This window comes from Sturnus vulgaris, chromosome 18 (assembly GCF_052056855.1).
Source record: "Sturnus vulgaris isolate bStuVul1 chromosome 18, bStuVul1.hap1, whole genome shotgun sequence".
Taxonomy (NCBI): Eukaryota; Metazoa; Chordata; class Aves; order Passeriformes; family Sturnidae; genus Sturnus; species Sturnus vulgaris.
Genome location: NC_142260.1, coordinates 7,702,295 through 7,719,388, shown reverse-complemented (window position 1 = coordinate 7,719,388; position 17,094 = coordinate 7,702,295). Strand labels below are relative to the sequence as shown.

General features: G+C 41.2%; 1 protein-coding gene across 1 annotated transcript in view; it reads right to left on the bottom strand.

Annotated features, from left to right (window-relative positions):
* Window positions 1-17,094, bottom strand: part of PRMT3 (protein arginine methyltransferase 3) — a 141,329-nt gene that overhangs the window by 119,076 nt on the left and 5,159 nt on the right. The window lies entirely within an intron of this gene.

Genomic DNA, 17,094 nt, shown 5'->3' with positions numbered 1-17,094 from the left:
CTCAGTTGAGGTACACCTTTCAACCTGACACAGGAGAGGGTCTGCAAGGCTCCATAAAAATGGAAAACGATGGAGCTGGGCTTCTTGCTGCCACAAAACAGGACAGGCAGAGCATGGATAAACAGGGTATCCCTCTTCCCACAACATAGCAAGGGCCATTTGGAAGCTCCAAAACCCACATTCCCCATCTTCTGGGTGCTCCTGGTTTGGTCCTGCAGCTACAGTGGAATCTTCACACACCTCACTCCCACAGGGTGGCCAGGTAAATAAAGAAATGAATTAATATACCAGGCCCAACAGTCATATGTGACACTATCTTGGGCAGCTCTTGAAAGAATCAAGAATTGGTTGAAACATTAATTATATTAACAATTCCATGAGTAACATTAAAGGCTAAAATTAAAACCTGAAGACTAGGGGAAAAAACCCAACTAGTTAAATTAAACAGGAAGAGAATGAATAAAGGTGAACACTTTACTGTAAGAACCTGGCAGGATCCCCTCAGACTGGGGAGAGTGAGCACTTGGCTAAGTCCCCAGTCCAGCTTTCCAATCAATGGGAGTTCTTCCCCACAAAGAGTTCCCCTAATTTACATGTCAGTGTGATCTGCCTGGGGGCAGAGACTTCTCTGCTAAAGAGCAAAGCTCACAAGCCCTGTCCCCTTCTGACCAGCACCTAGCTTTATCACAGACCAGCAGGAGAGCTTGGTCACAAATAGGAGTACTACCCCCTCAAGGATGGGATTGCTTTGCTGGAAAGATCTCCATCATAGCAGCTTCAGACACTCATAGGTAGGATCTCCTCTTCTAAGGGTACCCCAGGAAAATGTGTTCTCTCCTGTTTTCATTCCTAAATTATTCTTTCCATTAAGGGCACACCCTGATTTTACCAGAATGGTTGCAAAGAATCACAATGACCATGAAGAAAATGTAAAATCAATCTAATATTAACACAATTTCTACTAACTCAAATTTATCAGGGCAGGAAATACTTCCAGCTATTTCTTTGAAATCCTAGTATTAATTTGTAGTTTCTTACAACTTTTCAGTCTTACATGAATTTTTAGATTTCAGATTTTCTACAAAAGTGTCTTTCCCCAGGCAGACAGAACACACTCATCTTTATGTGTCTGATCTGTGCAGTAGGTGCACAAATATTTAGGAAGGGGCAACACAGTCAAACTGTGCCCATGCCCTGGACAGGTCAGCTGCAGCTACTGAAAACAGAGTCTGAGGCAAACCTGCCACCATTTGCCTCCTCTTTGGGGTTCAAACATAAGACTTCATGCCACTGAAGCTCCAGCCCATGTTTATTAAGGAGAAAATAAATGCATGACTGTATTTCCCCGTGGTTCAGTTGCTGCAGGCTGACACAAACCTAAGCTTCAATTTTGTTTTAAGGCAGCACTTGGTTTGCCACAAGATTGCTTCTCATTTAGTCTCTGGGCAGGGACCAAAAAAGCTGCAGTTCCCTGGCCCAGTTTCCATCTGCTCTCCAGAACCAGCCACCCGACTCTGATGCATCCCAAAGTTTCTTTGCTGGATGTATTTTCCTGAGCTTCTTAGCCAAGCAAACATAGGGCTGATTTTCAGACAGTTGTCATCATACTACTACTTTTTAAAAATCCTAGATCCTTCTTGTTCTCTTTTTAGTTGAAGTCACCTCTTAATGGTTTTCTGCACTATTCTGAAGACCAAGGCTGTTTTCTTAAAATCTGAAATTCATCTGTATTCAGAAGGCTCCAGAAGCAGATGTACCTCTCATATAAAGGTCTGCCATAAACCGGAGAGAGGCAGCACCACCCCTCCAGATCCCAAATCTTACACAGCCTCTGCACTTGGAGAGACACAGGTGAAACTGCCGTGTAACACAGCCATGCATTACCCCCCCCAGGCTTTAAGTAGCTCCCCAAAGCACAAGGCAAATGCCAAACAAGGAGAAGCCCTGTCCCACCCTGCCAGCACACCAGCTAAAGGCACGGCAAGCTGCACAAATGATGCAGGAATTGCAAGTTATGTTTTACACCACCGATTTCTTCCTCAGCATCACTCTTTGTTGTGCTCATGCTCTTGTTGCCCTCTCGTGGCTGCTCTGACGAAGAAGCTGGCCCTACCTCAACCCGCTTAGGACTGAGCTGTGATTATAGATGCGTTTTTGGAAGTCTGAGACCAGATTTTATCCCTAAGAGTGATCCATTATAGCAAGCATTTTTTATGCTGGTAATTCTATAAACATCCTCACATATTTCATAGAATCACAGAAGGTTCTATGGGGTTGGAAATGACCTTAAAGATGACACAGCTCCACCTCCCCTGCCATGGGCAGAGACACTTTCCACAGTTTGCCCAGAACTCCATCCAGCCTGGGCTTGAACACTTCCAGGGATAGGACAGCCACAGCTTCTCTGTGCCAGGGCCTCAGCACCCTCACTGGGAAGAATTTATTCTGAATATCTCAATTTATTCTGAATATCCAAATCCACCCTCCTTCACCTTAAAGCCATTTCCCCATCCTGTCACACACTCTGTGTCCTTGTCCAAAGCCCCTCTCCCCATCCCAGCCCTCTCTGCTTCCACACTCACCCATGTACACAGCACATCACCCACATTATACAGCACATTAATCATGATTATATTGATTTTGCTGTTTTGTTCCACTGTTTCAACCCAACAAGAAAATTCAAAGGCTTCTCTCACTGACACGAATGAGTTTCCTTGGAAGGGCCACAAGTTCTCAACTGAAGTTCCTCTTTTTTCCAAGGGAAGCCATGGAAAGCACTGTCAGACCAGAGACCATTCAGAAGAAAGAACTGATCTGTAAGGGCAGCACCAGCAAACAGCATCCAGGGGCCTCAGGATTTTTTTTGTCAGGCAGTGACTGCCACTCTCCCTTGTCCCAAAAGCTATTCAAGCTCTCAAAGGCCTATGGCTTCCTCTAATGCCAAATGATTTCACCCGTAATTAGCTGGCTTACCAAATACTCTGGAGATGAGCCTTAATCTCCTGGTGGGTCAGTGATTAAGGTAGAAAGTGTGAATAAGCCCTTATAATCAGAAAGTGTTGTGAAAAAGGACACTTAATATACATGAGGCATAGATACTGTATGCAAAATAAACTTTGTTTCAGCAACAAAAAGAGCATCAGGATGGGGTGCTCAGGGGAGAAAAGAAAAGCAGTTTCATTTCTGACAGGTTTTAGTTCTTACTAAAAGCTGTCTAAGTTAATTCAGGAAGACTGATAAGACAGTGCCAGAAGAAGCAGGATCCAAAAAAATACAAAATTGACAGAATTGGACAAAACCCACTATCCATCAATTTTGTGCCCTGAGAATACATTGAAATTATTTTTCCCAAACTATTTCTAGAGCAGATGCATTTCTCTCTGTAAACACAAAGAAAGAAAATAAATAAATAATTAATGTTTACAAATAAGCACAAACCTCCTCTGCTCTGTGACACTGACCAAGAAAATAAAATGCACATAGAAAATAAGTATGAAAGCACATTAATTTATATCCCCACGAAAAACTAATAATAAAGAGAACCTTCCTATATTTGCTAAACCAATATTAAAGCTTCCCCAGCTAAAGCCACTTATTAGGTATCGTTTACACTTTGATTCCACCACTACTTAAAAGACTCTGGAAGTTAATGTGAAGAGTTTCCACTTCAAAATTCCCTTTTAAATATTTCTCCCTGTAAGGTTTGACATTTCTTAGAGGTCTCACTTCTGCAAATTCTTGGGACAACACAGAGCAGATGCCTGTGGGACAGTCAATGGAAAGAAATCTCTTTGGTATAGAAGGATGGAAAAAGAATTAGAAAATGTCTCAGTTCTTCCCAGTTTGCTTCAAAGCAGCTGACAATTTTTTTTAATGTGTGGGAGAAAATTAATCTTGCTAATTGGTAAGACGTGACATATTCAAATGTTCAGAATCACAAATCCAAACTCACTGTGACATGCAAGAGAATTTGTAACCACTCCCAAGCCTTCCTTTTTGATATTGGGCTGATACTCTGTGAACCAATAGATGTTTTGCTTGATAGATTACAAATTAAAACTTGACCCAAATATACACCAGGAGTGACAAGTTGAGGGAGCAGCATATTACAGAACCAAGGGCCACCAGCAGCAAGAAAGCACCATAAACATGGTGAGCTCCTGGGTGTGTGCAGGGTGATAACTCTATGGTCTTTCCACTTTTCTTAAGCATGAGGAGAAAACTGGTGAGTTTAGAGTGAGCATGTGGTTGCCTTCAATATTTCATAGCATTGTCATCATCATTATGGTAGCATTATTTTCTTCACCCCTGCCAAAACGTATGAAAATTTATCTCAGCCTGAAGCAGTCAGTGGTGGATGAAACACTGGAGTGTTCATAAAATACATAGGCCAGATCTCAAACAATGCATTTCATTGATAGGCAGTGGATGTGGCGTTTGTTTCAGAAGCCAAATCCTCCCCCACCAGAGGAAACATTCCTTTCTTACATGTTCTGGCCAAACTTACTGTGCAGAACACTGCTGAGAAACTGGGCACAGTCTGTAGGTTCGTGAGGACTGGGAACCACCTTGAGATTTTTTTGTCCCTCTGTCTGTGTTGTCTGTGGTTGACACAACTTTGCTGCACTCGCTCTGATTTTGATTTAAAGCTGTCCTCAAAAAACAATTTAAAATTCTTTATGAACAAACCTCTGCAGTACTTCAGCTGAACTATAGCAGAAACAATTTGTCACAGCAACAGCTGGAATTAAATGTGTCAGCAAGATGAATGTCTTGTTCATGCACACTGCAATGCTGATCAGCACTAGAGGGAAGAAAATCAATCAGTCTGTTTCCAGCATGTTTTAGGCAAGAAGAAATAGCAGTCATTTCATTTCAGTAAAGATGGATAAATGTCTGTATCTTATCAGATTTCTTAAAACAATCCCTGGCTAAGTAGAGTACAAAGCTCCTGAGCCAAGTCAAGTCTATTCATTCATATTCTCAAGACCATTGGGTGATAATCAGGCACATGTTACCCAAACATCCAAAAATCTCCACTGGGGGGGCTACCTCTTTCTAAAAGAAGTAAGTACAGGAATTAGACTTCTCAAAGTGCTCATTCTGAGTTCATTTTTTAGATTACATATTTATTTTCTTGCAGTTATTTAGTACCTATTTTAATTGCCAAGTACTATCCTTACATAGTCTTAAATTTTTTCTGGGCATTGATAGCCCAAATGAGATTGTTCTCAACCTGTGTGGCAGGCTTTTGAATTAAAATTTCACACACCATGCAAAGTTAACCATGGTTCTGCAGAAGCAGAGGAGAGAGCATATCTTTTACTTTATGAAAGTTAATATACACCTCTATTTGTCTCCAGGCATTAGACAAGTCCAGAAACAGACCAGTCTGCAGCTTTTGGTTCTGTGCACTCAAAATGCACTCACTGAATTCCAGAAAAAGAAGGAAAATCCCCAACATTTTTGGACCTGTACCAAACATCTTGTGGCCAAATGCAAGTGAAAGCAAATTTTGCCTGGTTGTAAGTTTTGTTTTGAAACATTTGGTCTGGTTCTAAAATCCTTACATTTTCTGTTTGCTCCCTGCAACTACCATCCTTTACTAGCAGCATTCTTACTATTTTTTTCTTCACTTAACTTACTTACTCTTTGCTAATTAAACATACTATTTATGTATATTCACCTTCATTATCTCACTCCTCCCCTCAGTGCATCTGTGTTCCTGTCCAGCACAAACCTAAGGCTGACCCAGGGCATTGCTTTCAGATGAGTTTCAAATCATGTGAAATTTGAACTTGACTCGATAAGGGACGCTTCTGGTTTGGGAGATAGCAGGGAAGGCAGAGATGTCCCATATGACTTTTGCCATGACTGGAAGATGAAACTATTGCAATTTCTTGCCCTTGGCTCTGATGAACAGGACAAGCAGAGGAATAGGGAAGGACATCTCCTTTTACAGCTAGATTTGTTATTACTTCTAGGTTAATTCATTCAGCAGGATCCTCTTCATCTCCTTCATGTTCCTTCTGCATTTTTCCCCATTCCTTTGCAACTCTCAAATACCCCAAACATAATATGTTAATTAATATTATCTTGAACAAGTCACTCAATTCTGTACACTAATTCTTAGACCTAATATAGATATGCAGATATATCGATATCTCCATTCCATATGAATGTCTGTAAAGAGTCACATATTGTGAAGTTATAATTCCATTCTCTGAGCAGCATACAAAATCAATATTAAATGCCTTTCTGTGAGCCTTCCTGACTCACAGGTATCACAGCTCAAGATTTTATCCCTAGCATCTTAATCCTCCATCCTGCACCATGGATTTAGGAGACAAGATAACCAGGGCAGCCTCTCCAAACTTCACGTGCTTCAGTATGGTATAATCACCAAAACTGTAACATCAGTGCAAACACACACAGGCAGGCTTACTCACATTCTGTCTTCTAAAACTTCATGAAGAAGTTTTGCAAGGTTTCTGCAGAACACAAATTATCACACATTTAGTCCAACCTTTCTGCTTTACGGCTGCTCCTCTGATCAGCTTTGCCAGCTTTTTTTTTGAAGCTGCATCCTGATTTCCTTGGACTCAGCACCCCCAGTCCCCTAAGCTGGAGAGGACAGGGTGGGAGTGTGCCACCTCACATTGTCTCAGTGGTGAAGATTTGTGGGAAGCAATCGGGATCAAAAGGCATTTGCTTAAATTAGCTTTATTATTATTACATAAAGCCCAAGAAATCTTCACAAGGGAAAAAAGTTTACCTTGAAAGCTGGAGTTTTAGGGGTATTCAGGCCCTAAAAATTTCCAAAATTCTCCTCATAACTGGTTTCAATGTATATATGTCATTAAAAATCATGCCCACTCTATTTGTCCAAAATTTTTAAAAATATAAATAAAAAAATAGAGAATCCCAACTTTTTGCCCTTCCTGACAGAAATCATTCCATTTTGACCACCTGATGGGCCCTTGGGGTTAATTAGAAAATCCCCATCAAGAGCTCAGAGGCCAATATCAGCTGTCAAAATCCCACATTCCCCTCTTTCACCTCTTTCAAGTGCAAAACAACCTGTGTCTGAAGATGTGCCAGAGAATAAAAGGGCACACCACAACCACTGTGGGCTCTGACTTAGACCTATTCATGGCCTCACTACTATGAATACAGCAAAATCTCAAATGAAAGTTTTAATCTCCCCACTGCATTCAATCCAAAGAAAAAAGGGCTTCCCTTTTAACAATTTCCCCCTTAAATCTTTTGTGTTGCCTTGCTCCTGAAAAAGCTGAGATTTTGCTCAGCCCCAGCGAGGGCTTTTGCCACAGAAAGCACTGCACCTAACCCCTTTGTGCTGACATAAGAGTAAAGGTCTGCTCAGACCAAAAGTAACTCATGCAAAAGGCCTTCAGAGGGTCTAAATACAAATGGAACAAGATCAGAGTTAAAAGTGCAGGCATCTGATCTCACCCAGCTTGCCTTCCATGCTCCCTTCCCTTGTTCCCAAAGGTGCATGGGAAATACAAAGATGAGTGGGGAAAAACAAACACTGGAAAAAAAAAAATCAGATGTGCTAATGCTGGAAGATGAAGACAGAAAAGTCCTGTTGCTCCATGTCCTCTGCATCTCTCTCCAGATAAGAGGAGATCTCTCTCATATCTACAGGTGAATACACCACACCAAAAAGAACAGACTTGTTATCCCTGTGATCACCAGGTGCTTTCCACTGCCTGCAAGCAGACCCCACTGACAGGAAAGCCAGTAATAACTTGATTTTGCACTCAGTTTTATGAATGAAGGCAAGCAGCAAAGGCTGTGATTTCATTAATGGCTCAGCCGTGTGCAGGCACATTAAGGGCATGAAATGAAAACCAGAAGTAGTAAAGATCTTCAGATGTGCTGCTCCATCTTTTGGGGTTTGGGGAGCTTTTCTGCCATTTTTCCACAGAACACACTTTTCACCCCATTTCACTCAGAGCAGAACATTTCTGCCCCAGTGCCCCCAGCCCCAGAGAGCATCCCCAGCCTCACTCTTTGTGCCTGACACTGAGGAAAGGAGGTTTTCTATCCTTCCATGCTTGCCCCCCTGCCCAGGACTCCTTCTCTCCCGTTCAAGTGATGATTGTTTTGTTTTTTTCTCCTCGTGAGCAGTAACACCTACATTGTATGGGGAGAGACAGGGAGCATTCATACCCCTCAGAAAGCCATTCACTGCAGGGCAGCTGGAGAGCCCCAGCGTTCAGCTTGCCCTCTTCACTCTTGGATGAGTTTTGTGCAAAGCTCGGGCTTGGAGTCCTTTCCCTCCCAGAGCCGAGCAATTAATGAGAGGTGGAAAAAGGAGAGAAAATGTCGCAGGGTTTTGTCTTTCTTCACGACTTGTTCTTTTTATGTTTGTTTGTAGCTAAATTATGTTATCTGGTTGCCCTGGAAGGATATAAAAGCATCCTTGGGGAGGAAAAAGGAAATTATGTTTAATTAATTAATATGTCCTTGAGCTTTTTTCTTTTATGCTAAAGGTTTGGAAATGGCACCTCCTATTCATGGAGCAGTGAGTGGAACTGCTGCTAGAAGAGGGACCACTGACCAAGCAAGATTAGGGGTGTTTTAATTTAGTATTGCCCTACTTCACATAGTGGCTCATCTCTTTTCAGGGGATGTTTTTGTAGATCAGAGTTCCAAAGGTCCTAATGGGCTGCTAACAAATTTTGTCCCCTGAGATTCGTGGTGTACTAACCAGGATCACATTCTAAAGCAACGCTATGGACTTTTACACAATAAAGCCTATGAAAAAAAGTGAGAAAAGAAGTTTTAAAAATACCCACCCCCCACAGCTTCACCCATCATCCCATCTCCTTTCCACTTTATTTGCTGTTGATGCAAAACTGTTGGATTTCCAATTGCATGTTGCCATCATGCTTCATTTTAATTAGAGATACACCAAATAGCTCCCACCCCTCAATATTACATGGGCCACCCTTCACTAGGAAGTTTAAATATTCAAGTTCTCTTTAGTGAACGAGATCCTATAATAATGGAATAAACAGGGTGGCTTGTTTCTGGTGAGCCAAGCAATAAGATCACTGAATTGGTTTTGTTGGTTTGTTAGTTACATAATACATAATATACCATTTGTTTTTAGGAAAATACCTATGTAATGTAAAAATGAAAACTGGTGCAAAATGAAAACAAACACCAGGGATGAATTACATTCTTGGGTTTTCCTTGGCAGAAGCTGGCTGTGTTAAGCCACTGAAATAGCACAGGGTAATCATACTGTGATGAATCCAGGAAGACAGGGTCATTTAATGTGTCCTGGTGCAGCCATTTCCTACTGGTGGCCAAGGCAATGTGCTTCATACCCAAATACAATCACTGCAAAAGAATTTTACTGGAAAATTGATCAACAGATTATGCTGTTGTGTTCTATATTACAGCAAAATCCTTTTTGTCTTCATTTTGCCTTTACTAATAAAAAAAAAGAAATAATGATATCTTTAATACTAACAATAAATAATATGAGAACTGGTTACTACAGAAAATAATTTTGTTCTGTTATTTTCCATAGTAACATAACTTTTTTCTATTTAAACCTAAAAATAAAAGTAAGAAGTGTCAGATGTTTCAGGATGACTCAGAAGACTGTGCAGCCTTGTCCTGGTTGACACTGGACAGGAATCAGAAATATCCCTGTCAATCCAGAGTAAGTCAATAAAATACAAAACTAAAAATACTTAAACACTCCCTTCAGTCCCATAGCACAGACAAATGGGGGAAAAGAAGGAAAGAGGATTCTGAAGGCCTCACCTGGTTGGTGGCTCACTGTGTCAGGAGCTGAATAAATACAGAGCACATGGGAGTCTTTTTTCATAACTTGTATAACCAAGCAGAAAGTCTCTCAGCTCAGTTTGAAGGTATGAGTTCAGCTCTTTCCATCCTCTCTCTTTCTTAGAACCTGAAGTTTTCAGCACCATTAAAAATCAGCAATTACATTTCACAGCTGGTATAAGCTGTAAAATATAAGCAGGCCCTAAGTAGGGTGGGAATAAGTGAGCTGGTAAGTTGTGTTTTGTGATTCTGTTTGTTACATAATTAGAGACCTGAGGATATAGGACAGCAAATGGAAACAGAGACTCATTAACCTGAATATACAGAAATATAGATGAGTATATATATATCATTAAACATATAAATATATATGAGTGTTTATTCTCAAGGGGCATTGGTTGGACAACTAAACTCACAATTGATGGTTTGGGAGATATGATGGAAACACAGTAGTGATCAGCCTCTGGTCACTGCAGCAAAGTCAAAATCTAGACTTCCATTCAGGTCTTAAGACCCCTGGGAGGAAAGGCACAGTATCAGCAGAGTGGGGTTTGTTGGGATATGCTCTAGCAAAGGAACCACTGTCTCCAAAAATACAACTCATTTGGCCCTATGGCAGGATGTTAACAGATATCTTACATTAAAAACAATCCTTTCATCCTGTTCAAGAAGAAAAACCTCTCAGGACAGCTCACCTGACTTCAATAAATTATTGAGATCTCAGTGAAAGACACACATCCATAAAATTTCATTGCATATTTTATCCAATTACTTTTGGCCTCCAGAAAACTTTAATTACTCTTCTACTATGACACAAAGATTAGGTTTGGCAGTCATATTTTAAATATTACTCCTGTAAGTCCTTTTTCCTAAAGCTTTTGAGAATCTGTGTGCTCAAAAAAGAAAAAAAAGAAAAATAAAAGAACGTGGATCTTCTCCACCAATTGAGTTTGATAAGCTCTGACTATTATAGTGAAGGGAAATAGAGAATCAAGAGTATCTTTGACTTGGATCCTTTCCTGGGTCTGTAACTGAGTCAATAATCTGTTGCCATTTAGACTTTAGACTCCCATTTAGCTGCACCATTTGAACATCACTGCCAAAACCTCCTGTCTGGATGTGCTCACAACAACCCTCACACTCTTTCCCAGTTTCTATTTCCTTTTCTACTTTGTGCATGCAAAGTGTTTTAGATATGATTCTACCACAGATATGGCACAAACTCCACTCCCACCAGGAGAGATTCTCTGTCAAATAAAGACAGTTTAGTGAATACTAATTGAAATCAATAGATAAAGACAAACTTAACAATGTGGCAGAGAAGTAGCAGGGGTTCTGCCTGTTTGCAGAATGTCTCCTCTCTGCATGTGAACACTGCTGAGCAAGCCAAAGCCCCTGCTTAGGAATGGTTTGATTTATATGCCCTCAGAATGAGGTCATATCCATATCATGCATGATCTCTATTAGCTTTACAGATGCCTTAACCTGAGAAGGTTCAAGCTCTTCAAGAGCTATTCACACTTGGCAGATTGATATAGTAACTGACAATTCACTGCCATCCAAGTGTATCTGGGAACACAAAGCTCACATAAATATTGTTGAGCATATCCCATTGTCAGTTATTCACTTCTGCCCTTCAGCTTCCTGCAGCCCTGAGAGGAAGATCATTTCTCTCGGTGTCATATGTCTGACTGACCCAGCAGGCACAAAATTGTTTCCTTTTTGCCAGTAATGGATTGTGCTGGGAATGCCAGACACAGGTTTGTTCAACCAACCAACAATGTGAAACATCAGAGGCCGGGCAGACAGAGATGGCTGAGAAAGCCTGGAACAGCTTCCAGTGGTGTTCCTACATGGAAACAGTTCCAGGAGGAAGCATGAAGGTCTACATGATGCTTTTTTCTTCTGCAGTTTCATAGCTGACCTGCCTGCTTACCCAGCCTAAGTCCTTACCAAAGGCAATTGTGAGCAAACAACATGCTGTACTCACGGGTTTCCAGCACAGAAATTCCCACCTGGTCCTTTGCTCTGGCTTTACTACCCCCACCTGAGCCCCTCTCTGACTGTGACAGCTCTCAGATAAGAAGGCATGAAAAGAATAATAAAGGATGAGAAAAAGAGAAGAAATAAGTGTGCAGAACTCATGGCTTTCAAACTTAGCCTGGATCAAATGTTTCTGATTGATAAGTCTGGTTGAAGAAGGTCAGATGGGCTCCGATCTAAACTTTGAGAGGTATTCTTTCTTTTAATTGCCTGGCACTCATCTCTCTCATGCACTAATTTAATCTGAAAAAAGTAATCAAATTAAATAGGTACATGTTCTTAGCTGCACTAGCTCCTTTTATTCAGCCATAACCCCATTTCAAAAAAATTGCTTTCTTTATCCCTTGATGAACTCCCATTTGAATTAAGGAATGAAACTGGTAAAAAAGTCAAATGAGTGGCAGAACTGCCACAAGTGAAACCACAGACTTATGTGGTGCAAACAGGAGTGTAATTCCACTTTCCACTGCAAGCTGATGGCAGAGCTCAGCCTCTTTGTCTAGCAGCAGCCTCTAAGCATCACCTTCACCTTCAGCTGGGCAGCCCTGACAGACTGGTTTGCTGTGAGCACACCAAACAACCTGGACACATCAGCAGTGCCCATGCAACAGCTATTTTTACATCCTGATTATTGTCACCTGTACTGTTATTTGACAATTTTGGCATGGCAGACACAAAAAAATTGCCTTTTTTTTCTTTTCTGCTACTCCCCTTTAATGCAATGAGAGTTACTGGAAGTAAAATCAGTTAACTGTAAACTGCAAAAATTGTATACTGAGTACTAAAGGTACTAGGGAGAAACAAGAAATCTAAAATTAAAGCTTTCCTTGAAGCTGTAAGCACAAGTAATTTAATGTCCATTTCTGGTAAAGTATGAGAAAAAGTAGATCCATTACCTAATTGTCAAAAAAATTCTTAATTTAAGTACTGCGAGCACTATAGCTAGACCTGATGGAGGGAACAAGAGCAGCTGAATAAATTTATCCATTTACATCATTTTATGTTGCAGAAGAAACCATGAGAAGAACCCAGGAGCCTTGGTGCCCTGTAGTGCCCTCAGTGCATCAGGGACCCCTCCTTGCATGGCATCAGGGCAAACAGAAGCCCTGGATTTGCCTGAAGTGCTCCTGGCTAATTCGAAGGGGTACATTACATCACCCACGTCAGTCAGACAAGCACAGAGGCTTCAACTTCCCCCAGATTAAACCATCAGACCCACATCAATCACTGGGTGCTAAAGACATGGAGTAATAGGAGGTTGTCAACAGGCTGAGGGTTCTGTCCAGAAAACAGATGTCTTGGCTTTTCCTTGGTCTTGTTTATTCTTCATAAATACCAGAGCAAGACAGCAGAGTCACTATTATGTCCTAACAACGTTCTGTTAATCAGGCATGTCATCTGCTTGTATGGCCCAACCTTCTGCAGATCCCAAACATTCCCTTTCCACAAGAATTCAGCACAAAACCACTGCAGCATAGCTGCTTCATGACCGTGGATAGGACCAATTTGTTTTGTGCTTTCAGACACTGATCTTGCAACAGCAAACATACAGACGCTATAGCAGGCTTTTTTTACAAAAATAAGAGGTTTTGATCACCATCTTTCCTTTTTCAATGGCAGTTTATCAAGAGCTTTTGCCTAATTCCCAGCTTAGTAAAGAGACAGCACTGAACTGAGGAACAGCACATCCTTCCCAAATGGCTCTGAAAAGCAATCAAGAGAGTGAAAGCAGGTTAAAATAATAATTACACCAGGAGCATATTATTGGTTGGTTAAAACCAGGAAAGAGAAGGAAAAATAAAAAAGGGGGGGAAATAGAGAAAGAAAAAAAGGCAAAACAAAACCAAGAGATAAAATAAGTGACCAAAGAATTCAAAAAGTATAAAGTTACACATTGCAGCCTGAACTCACATCATGGCAGAGAGGACCCATGGGCTTATTCAGAAACCAGAAACAAGGCCCAGGAAGGGGATGAGGCAGGAAGAACTCCGTTTTCCATCTGTGGACACACTTCTGAATAATCTGCAAATTACAATATTCCTGCCCAGAATGCAAACTCTTCCTACAGTGCCATTTGCTTTAGCATAACTCTAATCTATAACATCAATTTGATTCCCCCAAGTATCTGGATTCAGAGGTTTCATCAGGAATAGTCACAGTGAGCTTCCTCAACTCCTGGCTGAAGGGGGTAGGTGACACCTCTCCCTCCTATCCCCACTGTCTGTGCTGGAAATCCATCATTTAACTAAGAGTGAAAACCTTGGAACTCTGCAGTGAGGGCAGTTCCACCACAAAACCCTGACATCTTTAAACTTAGTGGATACTTTAAAACTCAAGTGAATCCAAGTAACAGCCCTGATTCCTGCAAATACTCAACTCTGGCAAATGTGGACCTGGAGGTGGCCTCCCACTCTTCCTATGGACTCTGCTCCACTGTACCTGCATCCTGGCATCCTTGCTGGAAGTTTTATATTTTGCTTAATTAGGGCATGTGTTTTTCTTGCTGGCAGAATGTCCACAGACTTCAATAAGTGCAGAATTTTTTTGAAGCTTCTCACTACCATGTCTTGTGAATTTTACACACTTCTGTCCTCAGAGGTAACATGATTCAAAGCCAGCCTCAGTATCTCTGTGCAAACATAACATTCTTTGTCAGTCAAGCACTACAGGTGTGTGGATGGTAAAGGAAAGAAAAATAACCAAATCCAAACCTCACATTGCATTTTATGCATGCAATGGAGATGCACAGTATTTAGGAAAATTAAGGAAAAAATGGGATGTGATAGAAAAACATTTGTGTGACTGTGCATGGGTGGGTGCACCTCCCCATGTACTGCCCTCTATAAGGGTGTGCTTCAGGTGTCATCTCCAAAAGTGAAATGGAGAGGCTTGGTAGAAGGGGAAGCAAATAAAAGAGAAAAAAAAAGCTTTCTTCTTCTTTGAGCTTGTGCTTGCTGTCAGCACTGGCATTAGACCCACTGAGTCTCCTCCCTGCCCACACTGTGAGTGCATGTGGCCAGCAGAACTGGGATCTTTTCATTCTCATGTCTCACAGGATAACCAGGCTTTCACACAAACAGCACTTACATTTCAAGTACATTTGTCTCTCCTACTTCTTTATTTTCCCACAGAGCTTCACTGCAGTCCAACATTTACTCCACCTACACATGCTGCAACCTTATTTAGGCTTCATTTTTATTAAATATCAGAAACTATAAAGGATGCCAATGTTATAATTACAATGAGAGCAACATCAAATACAAAAATGCAAGTGTAGCCAGACATCAGAACACAGGTTTTTTTTCAGGAGGGCGTCAGACTCCCCAGTGAACAAGTTCAGCCTTCGGTTTTGCACATCAGGATTGGGGGCAAAATGGCTTGAGGGAGCCCTATAGAGGTGCTTTTGCTTCCCTGACTTCTCACACAATATTCTTTCAAATGAATTTAAGGCTTTTCTTGTCCAAATCCCCGCAAAAGTAACCACACTGCAGTTTTTCTACTATTATGCAAATAGATTAATCAGCCAACGCTCCAGTGAGAATTAATTTATATTTGAATCAAATGAGCCCTTAGATTCTTTATAACCCAACCCCCAGGCCAAGGCCCGGGCTAGGTAGCAACCTCATATTATTCATTTGACGAAATGTGAACTGACATAAATACCATGGCTAACTTTCAATCCGATTACCCCGTTACCTCACATCAATGCTCCCCCAGCCATCAGCCTCCAGCGTCCCTCCTTTCAGCAGCGCAGCCAACAACTGACAACTCCTCCCTGATAAACAAGCACCCACGCTGCCACCTCAGACCCCCACTCTTAACCCATCATTCCTGCTCAATGGCCCTTATTCAACAAGGTACTTTATTTTGTTTGTAGGAGTCGGGGCACTAAACAACACAAAAATACTGTTTTGCTGGGGCTGTGATTCAAAGCTGCCCTTTCAGAGCTGCTGAGCACTTGAGGCACGAACAATAAACATCCAAAAAAAAATATGGGAGCATGGTGTCCAGCCATACATCGATATTTACAGCACTCATGCACACAATTTAATGAAGTCACTGGCATCTGTTATCTTTCATACTCTCCTTAATCCTTAAAAAAAAATTTAAAACTATGTTTGGGGCTACTATGTCCAAAGGTCAATGAAAAGTGAACCCACATTTTACACAGCACCCTTATACTAAACTCATGTTGACAACCACTAAATTCTTTCTATTGCCTTGCACAGGAACTTGTTTTTTAAAAAGGCTTCCCTCCCCCCCCACTTTAAAACTGTAAGCATTTAAAAAGATTGGCTAAACAATCCACCAGGTGTGAGAAAAGCCTTTTCTGTGCAAGCAGCTCTATGTCAGAAAAACCTACACTTTGTAATTAGATTAGCAAGCAAGGACTGAATAGCTCTGATCAAAACATCCCCCCTCTGCATATTGTTTATAGTGCATAACTGATAACTAAGCTTCTCTAGTCATGGTTAAAAATCTACTTGAAAACAGAAGTCCTGTGCACTCTGGAATTTAAATGAAGAGGAAAAGAAAACAAAGTGCACATTCTTAAAAAGTGATATGTAATTACTTGCCTTTCTTGCTTAAACATGGCTTGATTTGAAAATATGTCATAAAACAAACCGTGTGATTTAACAGCAGCTCCTCGTGAAACCATCACTTAAAACACAGCTATAAAAGTTAGAGATGCCTTTTTTTACCTTAAAAACATTCTTCATGGTGAACTCGGGAAGAGAAGGAAGAAAAACCCCTTGGTCACATGGCCCCAGCACGGAGGGACATCCCAGATCCCTGTCAGGAGAGCTGAAAATTCCTCAGCCCAGGAGGACGACTTGTCTTGACTGTCTTTGTGGATTTTTCCTAGGTGACCTGACAATCTGCTCGTGTACTGGAGTCAGTTTCCCAATGTAATGAGGAAGTTTGAATGTGGTGACATCCTGGACACACTAAGAGTGGGGTGGAAAGGAGTTGCAGTACATTAGAGAGCCCATCATCCCTACCTGTTCCCCCAGAGCTGAGGTCTACACTCACCTGGATATGATGCTAAATGGAAAATGAGGTTTTCCCTAAACCTTTCATACAAAGCTTATATATTTTTCTTGGAAATAGTGAGACTGTTTCACAGCCCTGTTTCATCTGCCCAGAGTGCAAATATCCCAGTTTTGAATTTTGAACTCAGCCAGTCCAGTCTGATGTCAGTCTCCTTTTGCACTGTGGGGC